We start from the raw sequence: 10,354 nt of genomic DNA, 5'->3' as shown, positions 1-10,354 counted from the left end.
GACACTGTCTCAAAAAAAAAAGTCACGGATGTATTGAGGATATGACCGGGGGGTTGGTGGGGGGAACATCAGGAAAGGCGTAGTGGAGACAGTAGTGACGGTTGGACTCTGAGGGTTCAGCAGGCAGGGAGAAGGGAGAGCTGGTATAAACAAGTGTAGATGCACTGTTACCTGTTCATAACAAGACAGGTGCCATCAGTAAGAGAGTGCATTGAGAAACTGGGCCTTTGCTGTGATAGCTAAGCATGTGGTTGTTTTCTGATCATTTAAGTTGTGTTTATTGTGTTTTTTGTTTGTTGTTGGTTGTTTTTTTTTTTGAGATGGAGTCTCACTCTGTCCTCCAGGCTGGAGTGCAGTGGCACAATCTCGGCTCACTGCAAGCTCCACCTCCCGGGTTTATGCCATTCTCCTGCCTCAGCCTTCCGAGTTGCTGGGACTACAGGCGCCCGCCACCACACTCGTCTAAATTTTTTTTTTTTTTTTTTTTTTTTAGTAGAGATGGGGTTTTACTGTGTTAGCCAGGATGATCTCGATCTCCTGACCTCGTGATCTGCCCACCTCCACCTCTTAAAGTGCTGACATTACAGGCGTGAGCCACCGCGCCCGGCCTTATTGTGTTTTATATAAGTACGGGTCCACAACAGATTGGATTTTTTTTTTTTTTTTAAGAGATAGGATCTTGCTGTGTTGCCCAGGCTGGCCTTGAACTCCTGGGCTCAAGCAATCCTCCCACCTCAGCCCTCTAAGTAGCTAGGACTACAGGTATGCACCACCATGCCCAGTCTAGATTGGAAATTTTTAAAAAATGATCTTTTACCACATTTGAGAAGCACTGATGTAGGCAGAGGAAAAAAGTGCAAGCTCAAAGGGTTGGAGAAGTGAGAGAGTGGCATGATTAGTGTAACGCACGTGTGGAACGTGTGCCGGAGATGCACTGGAGACTCACCCGGGCCGTCTCTTGAAACTTTCAATGCTCTGGGCTTTTATAGACAATTTCACAGCTGGGGCTGGGCACGGTGGCTCACACCTGTAATCCTAGCACTGTGGGAGGCCGAGGCAGTACGATCACTTGAGGCCAGTAGAAGGGCACAAAAAATTAAAAATTAGCCAGATATGGTAGTGTGTGCCAGTAGTCCTAGCTACTAGGGAGACTGAGGTAGGAGGATCACTTGAGCCCAGGAGCTTAAGATCTATTTAAGTTAAGGTACAGTGAGCTGTGATTACACCACCGCACTCTAGCCTGGGGAATAGAGCAAGACCTTGTCTCAAAACAAAGTAACAAAATAACATGAAATGGATTCCATTTTAAGAAACAGAATGAAGCATCATTGTGTAAAGTATGAAATTGGAAGCAAAGAGCATGAAGCAAAAAAAAAAAAAACCATCTGAAGCCTGAGGTCAGAGGTGGGGGAGGATTGAAGAGGTACAGATGTAAAAAGCTGTGAAGCTACCGTGACCAGTGGAAGGAGTCAAAAATGACACATTCTTCTGACTGGAGGATAAATAAATATAACTATTTTCTTTTTTTTTTTTTTTTTTTTTTTTTTTTTTGAGACGGAGTCTCGCTCTGTCACCCAGGCTGGAGTGCAGTGGCCGGATCTCAGCTCACTGCAAGCTCCGCCTCCTGGGTTCCCGCCATTCTCCTGCCTCAGCCTCCCGAGTAGCTGGGACTACAGGCGCCCGCCACCTCGCCCGGCTAGCTTTTTGTATTTTTTTAGTAGAGACGGTGTTTCACCGTGTTAGCCAGGATGGTCTCGATCTCCTGACCTCGTGATCCGCCCGTCTCGGCCTCCCAAAGTGCTGGGATTACAGGCTTGAGCCACCGCGCCCAGCCAATATAACTATTTTCAAGAAATAGCTGGAATATTCTTTGTGTTTAGAAGTACAAGAACAGCACATTTGCAGGGCGGACTGATAGGTTGAAGAGAAGCCTTGGGACATGCACTAACTAGACTCTAGGCTCAGCTTCTGTCACAAGGAGCCCAAAACAGTGACTCAGCAAAATAGCTTATTTATCATGTGACAGTTCAGAGGTGAGTGGTCCAGGGTTAGGGTTAGACAACAACTGTTAACACAGAATCATCTAGGGACGCCGGGCCCTGCTGTCGTATTGCCTCTGCATCCCCAAGGTTGTCATCTGTGGTTAAAGTGGCTCACCAGCCCCAAGTCCTCCTTAAAGCCCATGAAAAAGGAAGTGGAAATACAGGGCCTGGAAATTACACTGATCCCATTGGCCAGAACTTAGTCTCACCTTACCACCCTATACACAAGACTGAAATGCCTCTAGCTGGATAGTTAAGCGTTCATTTAAACTTGGGGCGTTTTGTTTCTAAATGAAGGGAAGCGGCACAAGTATTAGTCTGTCACAGAAGAGAAGGAGAAAGGTTTTGAAGCGAATGGCTTATAAATAGTTGTCCAAAGTCTGCTCATGGCTGACATCAGAGCCAGCATGTTGACCACTTCCGTGCTGCGTGCTTTAGGTACCTTATCTCACTTAATCTCAGAATAACCTTATTGTCATTCCCATTTTGTAGATGGGAAAACAGGCTCAAAGAGATAAGTGATTTACCTTCCACACAACGGGGAAGTAAGGGGTCCAGGTGCACATTAAGGCAGCTTGTGCCTGACTCTTATACCTGGTGCTGCTTACGTTTCCAGAGGGGGCAGCCTGGAGGAGAGGGCTAGGTACTGGACTCAACGTGTGAGGCCAAGGCAGGTGAATCATCTGAGGTCAGGAGATTGAGACCATCCTGGCCAACATGGTGAAACCCTGTCTCTACTAAAAATACAAAAATTACCTGGGTGTGCTGGTGCGAGCCTGTAGTCCCAGCTACTCAGGAGGCCGAGGCAGAAGAATCACTTGAACCCAGGAGGCGGAGGTTGCAATGAGCCGAGATCACGCCACTGCACTCCAGCCTGGCGACAGAGTGACTCTGGCTCAAAAAAAAAAAAAAAAAAAGACATTCTACTGGTCAATACTATATAAGACAAGCAAAACATTTGCTGGTCAGGTGATGAATGGTGAATTCTGCTTTCGTCACAGTTACTGTCAAGCATTCAACCACAATTTTTTTGAGACTTCCATGCAGACCTTTGTGGAAAGAAAGCACTGGGGAGAGATTCCATGAACATCATTCATTTAAACACCCGTTTGTTTTTTATTTTATTTATGTATTTAATTTTATTTTTTTAAGATGGAGTCTTGCTCTTGTCACCCAGGCTGGAGTGCAGTGGCACGATCTCGGCTCACTGCAACCTCTGTCTCGGTTCAAGCGATTCTCCCGCCTCCGCCTCCTGAGTAACTGGGATTACAGGTGCCCACCCCCACGCCTGGTTAATTTTGGTACTTTTAGTAGAGATGGGGTTTCGCCATGTTGGCCAGGCTGGTCTTGAACTGCTGACCTCAAGTGATTTTTCTGCCTCAGCCTCCGAAAGTACTGGGATTATAGGCATGAGCCACTGCACCTGGCCTCTGTTTATTTTTTTTATTTTTTATTTTTTTTGAGACAGAGTCTCGCTCTGTCGTCCAGGCTAGAGTGCAGTGGCCGGATCTCAGCTCACTGCAAGCTCTGCCTTCCGGGTTCACGCCATTCTCCTGCCTCAGCCTCCCGAGTAACTGGGACTACAGGTGCCCGCCACCTCGCCCAGTTAGTTTTTTGTATTTTTTAGTAGAGACGGGGTTTCACCATGTTAGCCAGGATGGTCTCGATCTCCTGACCTCGTGATCCACCCGTCTCGGCCTCCCAAAGTTCTGGGATTACAGGCTTGAGCCATCGCGCCCGGCCTTATTTATTTTTGAGACGAAATCTTGCTCTTGTTGCCCAGGCTGGAGTGCAATGGCGTGATCTTGGCTCACTGCAACCTCCGTCTCCTGGGTTCAAGCAATTCTCCTGCCCCAGCCTCCCGAGTAGTTGGGATTACAGACACCCACCACCATGCCCGGCTAATTTTTGTATTTTTAGTAGAGATAGGGTTTCTCTATGTTGGCCAGGCTGGTCTTGAACTCCTGAGTCCAGGTGATCTGCCCGCCTTGGCCTCCCAGAGTGCTGGGATTATAGGCATGAGCCACCACACCCGGCCCCCATTTATTTTTTGAGACAGGGTCTCACTGTGTCCCCCAGGCTGGTGTGCAGTGGCACAATCACAGCTCACTGAAGCCTCCCAGCTTAAGCAATCCTCTCACCTCAGCTTCCCAGGTAACTAGAATGTGCCACCACACGTGGCTAATTTTTCTTTTCTTTTTTTTTTTTTTTTAGAGATTGGGGTCTTGCTATGTTGCCCAGGCTGATCTTGAATTCCTGGGCTCAAGCGATCCTCCCACATTGGCCTCCCAAAGTGCTAGGATTACAGAAGTGAGGCACCTTGCCCAGACTTAAACACCTATTTATTGTGCACTTTCTCTGTACCAGGCCCTGATCTGAGCCCTTGCACAGATGTGAACAAGACCTTACTCTCCAGGGACCAGGGGAAGGAAGTGCTACTTCTGTGCTCTGGAGAACCAAGGTCTGCAATCAGAAGAGATGAGAATGGAGGCCAGGTGTGGTGGTGGTTCACACCTGTACTCACAACACTTTGGGAGGTTGAGGCAGGAGGATCACCTGAGGTTAGGAGTTCGAGAGCAGCCTGGCCAACATGGTGAACCCCTATCTCTACTGAAAATACAAAAATTAGCCAGGTGGGATTAGCCTGTAATCCCAGCTACTTGGGAGACTGAGGCAGAAGAATTGCTTGAATCTGGAAGGTAGAGGTTGCAGTGAGCTGGGATCCTGCCACTGCTGCGCTCCAGCCTGGGGGACAGAGAGAGACTCTCAAAAAAAAAAATTAATTAAAAATTTTAAAAACACCAGTCACAGTGGCTCATGCCTGTAATCCCAGCACTTTGGGAGGCCGAGGCAGGTGGATCACAAGGTCAGGAGTTCAAGACCAGCCTGGCCAAGATGGTGAAACCCTGTCTCTACTAAAAATACAAAAATTAACTGGGCGCCGTGGCAGGCGCCTGTAATCCCAGTTACTCAGGAGACTGAGGCAGGAGAATCGCTTGAACTCGGGAGGTGAAGGTTGCAGTGAGCTGAGATCGTGCCACTGCACTCCAGCCTGGGTGACAAGAGTGAGACTCTGTCAAAAAAAAAAAAAAAAAAAATTGCTAGGATAGTCTAGACAGTTTTCACAAAGCAAGACTTTGGTCCCCTCTTCAGGACCCAGCATGGCCTCAGATCCAGCCACCAGGCCCCAAATACCTTCAAGTTTGAGTGTAGAAGGGCATATTTTGCCTTCTTTTTGTACTACCCCTGACACCCTGATGTTCTTGACTCATCTGTCTTCATCTTCCGGGCCAACTTTGCTTCCCCACCGAGGGAGGGTACTATTCCCTCACAAAACACAACTCAAGGCTCACTCTTTCGTCTTTTCCTATAGAAGAGCCAAAGGGCATGACAGTCCCCTCTGTTCCTTTAACCTACCCACTCTACCCTCACAGCCCTTCTCAGCCTTCACAGTCCATGTGCAGTCTTGAATTCTGGGCTTCATATTCTCGACACACTCTGCAAACAATCCCCTGGGAAGCTTTATTTATTTACTTTTTTTTTTTTTTTTTTTTTTGAGACAGTCTCACTGTCACTCAGGCTGGAGTGCAATGGCACAATCTCAGCTTACTGCAACCTCTGCCTCCCGGGTTCAAGCGATTCTCCCGCTTCAGCCTCCCGAGTATCTGGGACTACAGGTGTGTGCCACCACACCTGGCTAATTTTTGTATTTTTGGTAGAGACAGGGTTTCACTATGTTGGCCAGGGTGGTCTCAAACTCCTGACCTTGTGATCCTCATGCCTCAGCCTCTCAAAGTGCTGGGTGAATTACAGGCGTGAGCCACCGCACCTGGCCTATTTACTTATTTTTATTTTGAGACAGGTTCTCATTTTGTTGCCCAGGCTGCAGTGCAGTGGCGTGAACATGGTTTATAGCAGCCTTGACCTCCTGGGCTCAAGCAAGCCTCCTTCCTCAGTCCCCCAGGCAGCTGGAACCACAGACATGTGCTACCACATCTGGCTTTTTTTTTTTTTTTTTTTTTTGAGTGGAGTCTGGCTCTGTCGCACAGGCCATAGTACAGTGGCACGATCTCGGCTCACTGCAACCTCTGCCTCCCAGGTTCAAGTGATTTTTCTGCCTCAGCCTCCCATACAGGCATGTGCCACCACACCTGGCTAATTTTTGTATTTTTGGTAGAGACTGGGTTTCACCATGTTGGCCAGGCTGATCTTGAACTCCTGACCTTACGTGATCTGCCTGCCTCAGCCTCCCAAAGTGCTGGGATTACAGGCGTGAGCCATCATGCCCAGCCAATTTCCAGCTAATTTTTGTATTTTTGTGTAGAGATGGGGTTTTGCCATGTTTCCCAGACTTGTTGCAAACCTCAGAGCTCAAGCAGCCCTCCCGTCTCAGCCTCCCAAAGTCCTGGTTTTACAGGTGTGAGCCACCATGCCCGGCCTACCTGGGAAGTTTAAAAAAAATAATAAAAAATAAAAAATCCTGATGATCCAACTATTTGCTGTTTACAGGAGACACTTTAGGTCCAATGATACATATAGGTTGAAAGTAAAAGGAGGCCGGGTGCAGTGGCTCAAGCCTGTAATCCCAGCACTTTGGGAGGCCGAGATGGGCGGATCACGAGGTCAGGAGATCGAGACCAGCCTGGCTAACACAGCGAAACCCCGTCTCTACCAAAAAAATACAAAAAAAAACTAGCCGGACGAGGTGGCGGGCGCCTGTAGTCCCAGCTACTCGGGAGGCTGAGGCAGGAGAATGGTGTAGACCCGGGAGGCGGAGCTTGCAGTGAGCTAAGATCCGGCCACTGCACTCCAGCCTGGGCGACAGAGCAAGACTCCGTCTCAAAAAAAAAAAACAAAAAAAAAAGAAAGTAAAAGGATAGAAATATGCAAAAGAAAGCTGGAGTGCTTGTACTAATACGAGACAAAATTTACTATAAGAAATAAATTGTGGCCGTGCACGGTGGTTCACGCCTGTAGTCCCAGCACTTTGGGACACCGAAGCAGGTGAATCACTTGAGGTCAGGAGTTCAAGACCATCCTGACCAACATGGTGAAACCCCATCTCTACTAAAAATACAAAGTTAGCTGGCCATGGTGGCAGGTCTCTGTAATCCCAGCTACTCGGAAGGCTGAGGCAGGAGAATCGCTTGAACCCGGGAGGCAGAGGTTGCAGTGAGCCAAGATCGAGTCATTGCACTACAGCCCGGATAACAAGAGCGAAATTCCAGCTCAAAAAAAAAAAAAAAGAAAGAAAGAAATTGAGGCAGGGTGCAGTGGCTCATGCCTGTAATCCCAGCATTTTGGGAGGTCAGGGGCGTGTGGTTCACTTGAGGCCAGGAGTTTGAGACCAACCTTGCCAACATGGCAAAACCCTGTCTCTACTAAAAGTACAAAAATTAGCCAGGCTGGCCGGGCGCGGTGGCTCACGCCTGTAATCCCAGCACTTTGGGAGGCCGAGGCAGGCGGATCACAAGGTCAGGAGATCGAGACCATGGTGAAACCCCGTCTCTATTAAAAAATGCAGAAAATTAGCCGGGTGCGATGGCGGGCGCCTGTAGTCCCAGCAACTCAGGAGGCTGAGGCAGGAGAATGGCGTGAACCCGGGAGGCGGAGCTTGCAGTGAGCCGAGATCGCGCCACTGCGCTCCAGCCTGGGCAACAGAGCGAGACTCCATCTCAAAAAAAAAAAAAAAAAAAATTAGCCGGGCATGGTGGCCCGTGCTGGTAGTTCCAGCTACTCAGGAGGCTGAGGGAGGAGAATCACTTGTATCTGGGAGGCGGAGGTTGCAGTGAGTCGAGACAGTGCCACTGCACTCTAGCCTGGGTGACAGAGCAAGACTGTGTCTCAAAAACACAAAAAAAAGTTAACCAGGTGTGGTGCTATGCACCTATAGTCCCAGCTACTTGGGAGGCTGAGGCAGGAGGATCGCTTGAGCCTAAGAGATTGAGGCTGCAGTGAGCTGTGATCACACCACTGCACTCCAGCCTAGGCAGCAAAGTGAGACTCTGCCTCAAAAAGAAAAGAAGAAGAAGGAAAAAGAGGAAGAGAAAAAGAAGAAGAAAGAAGAAGAAGAAAGAGAAGGAGGAGGAGCCAGGCATGGTGACTCACACCTGTAATCCCAGTTTAAAGAAGCTGAAGCAGGCAGATAGCTTGAGGCCAGGTCAAGACCATCCTGGCCAACATGGTGAAACCCTGTCCCTACTAAATAAAAAATTAGCCAGGCATGGTGGCACATTCCTGTGGTCACAGCTACTCAGGAGGCTGAGGCATAAGAATCGCTTGAACCCAGGAGGTGGAGTTTGCAGTAAGCTGAGATCTTACCATTGCACTCCAGCCTGGGCGACAAGAGACTCTGTCTCAAAAAAAAAAAAAAAAAGATAATAAAAATGAGCAGAAATAAATGCAACAGAGAATAAAAAACAATAGAGGAAGTAAGTAAAACCAAAATTTGGTTCTTTGAAAAAATCCATAGAATTGACGAACCTTTAAATGGACTGACCAAGAAAAACACAGGAGACTCAAACTGCAAAACAGGAGCAAAAGAGCAGACATCAGGCCGGGCGCGGTGGCTCAAGCCTGTAATCCCAGCACTTTGGGAGGCCGAGACGGGCGGATCACGAGGTCAGGAGATCGAGACCATCCTGGGTAACACAGTGAAACCCTGTCTCTACTAAAAATACAAAAACTTAGCCGGGCGAGGTGGCAGGCGCCTGTAGTCCCAGCTACTCGGGAGGCTGAGGCAGGAGAATGGCGTGAACCCGGAAGGCAGAGCTTGCAGTGAGCTGAGATCCGGCCACTGCACTCCAGCCTGGGTGACAGAGCGAGACTCCATCTCAAAAAAAAAAAAAAAAAAAAAAAGAGCAGACATCACTGCCAACATTAGATAAGTAAAATAATTATCAGGGAACACTGAATAGCTGTATGCCAACAAATGAGATGAAATGAACAAATTCTTAGGGGAATTTAACACCAAAATTAACTCAAGAAGAAATATAAAATCTAGGCCAGGTATGGTGGCTCACACCTGTAATCCCAGCACTTTGAGGGGCTAAGTCACATGGATCATCTGAGATCAGGAGTTCGAAACCAGCCTGACCAACATGGTGAAACCCCATCTCTACTAAAGATACAAAAAATTAGCTAGGCGAGTGGCGCACGCCTGTAATACCAGCTGAGGCAAGAGAATCACTTGAACCGGGGAGGTGGAGGTTGCAGTAAGCCGAGATTGTGCCATTGCACTCCTGCCTGGATGACAGGGAGAGACTCCATCAAAAATTAATAAATAAATACAAAAATTAGCCGGATATGATGGCATGTGCCTGTAGTCCCTGCTACTCTGGAGACTGAGGCAGGAGAGTCACTTGAACCCAGGAGGCAGAGGTTGTAGTGAGCTGAGATTGCACCATAGCACTCCAGCCTGGGCAACAAGAGGGAAACTCCATCTCAGAAAAAAAGAAATATAAAATCTAAATTCGTCTATTATAAGTAAAGACTTGTGCTGTGTCATACAGGTTGGAGTGCAGTGGCACAATCTCAGCTCATGGCAACCTCTGCCTCCCGGGTTCAAGGGAATCTCATGCCTCAGCCTCCCAAGTAGCTGGGATTACAGGTGCGTGCCACCAGGCTCAGCTCATTTTTTTGTATTTTAGTAGAGATGGGGTTTCACCATGTTGGCCAGGCTGGTCTTGAACTTCTGACGTCAGCTGATCTGCCTGCCTTGTCCTCCCAACGTGCTGGGATTACAGGTGTGAACAACCTCGCCCAGTCCATTCTTTTGCATATAGATATCCAGTTGTCCCACTGCTATTGTTGAAAAGATTGTTCTTTCCCCATTAAATGGTCTTAGAACCCTTGTCAAAAATTAATTTTCCATATAGAAGAAGGTTTATTTCTGGGCTCTCTAATCTATTCCACTGGTCTAATATATGTGTCTATTTTTTTCTCTCTTTTTTTATTTTTGAGACGGAGTCTCACTCTGTTGCCCAGGCTGGAGTGGACTGGCATGATCTCGGCTCACTGCAACCTCTGCCTCCTAGGCTTGAGTGATCCTCCCACCTCAGCCTCCTGAGTAGCTGGGATTATAGCTTCAGGCCACCACACCTGGCTAATTTTTGTATTTTTTGTAAAGACTGGGTTTCACCATGTTGCCCAGGTAGATTTTGAACTCCTGGGCTCAAGCAATCCACCCACCTCAGTCTCTCAAATTGTTGGGATTACAGGCGGCCTTGTATGTCTGTCTTTATGCCAGTACCACGCTGTTTTGATTGTGGTAGCTTAGTAGTAAGTTTTGAAATCAGGAAATGAGAGTCCTC

General features: G+C 48.0%; 1 long non-coding RNA gene across 1 annotated transcript; it reads left to right on the top strand.

Moving 5' to 3' along the window:
- Window positions 1-467: 467 nt before the first annotated feature.
- On the top strand, window positions 468-1,521 carry LOC144337962 (uncharacterized). The gene is made up of 2 exons (XR_013411668.1): window positions 468-737; window positions 1,140-1,521. It is a non-coding gene; the product is annotated as an uncharacterized LOC144337962 (long non-coding RNA).
- Window positions 1,522-10,354: the final 8,833 nt, after the last annotated feature.

The sequence above is a fragment of the Macaca mulatta genome, chromosome 20 (genome assembly GCF_049350105.2).
Source record: "Macaca mulatta isolate MMU2019108-1 chromosome 20, T2T-MMU8v2.0, whole genome shotgun sequence".
Classification (NCBI taxonomy): domain Eukaryota; kingdom Metazoa; phylum Chordata; class Mammalia; order Primates; family Cercopithecidae; genus Macaca; species Macaca mulatta.
Note: the sequence above shows the minus strand (reverse complement) of the source record. Positions and strands in the feature narration are given on the sequence as shown.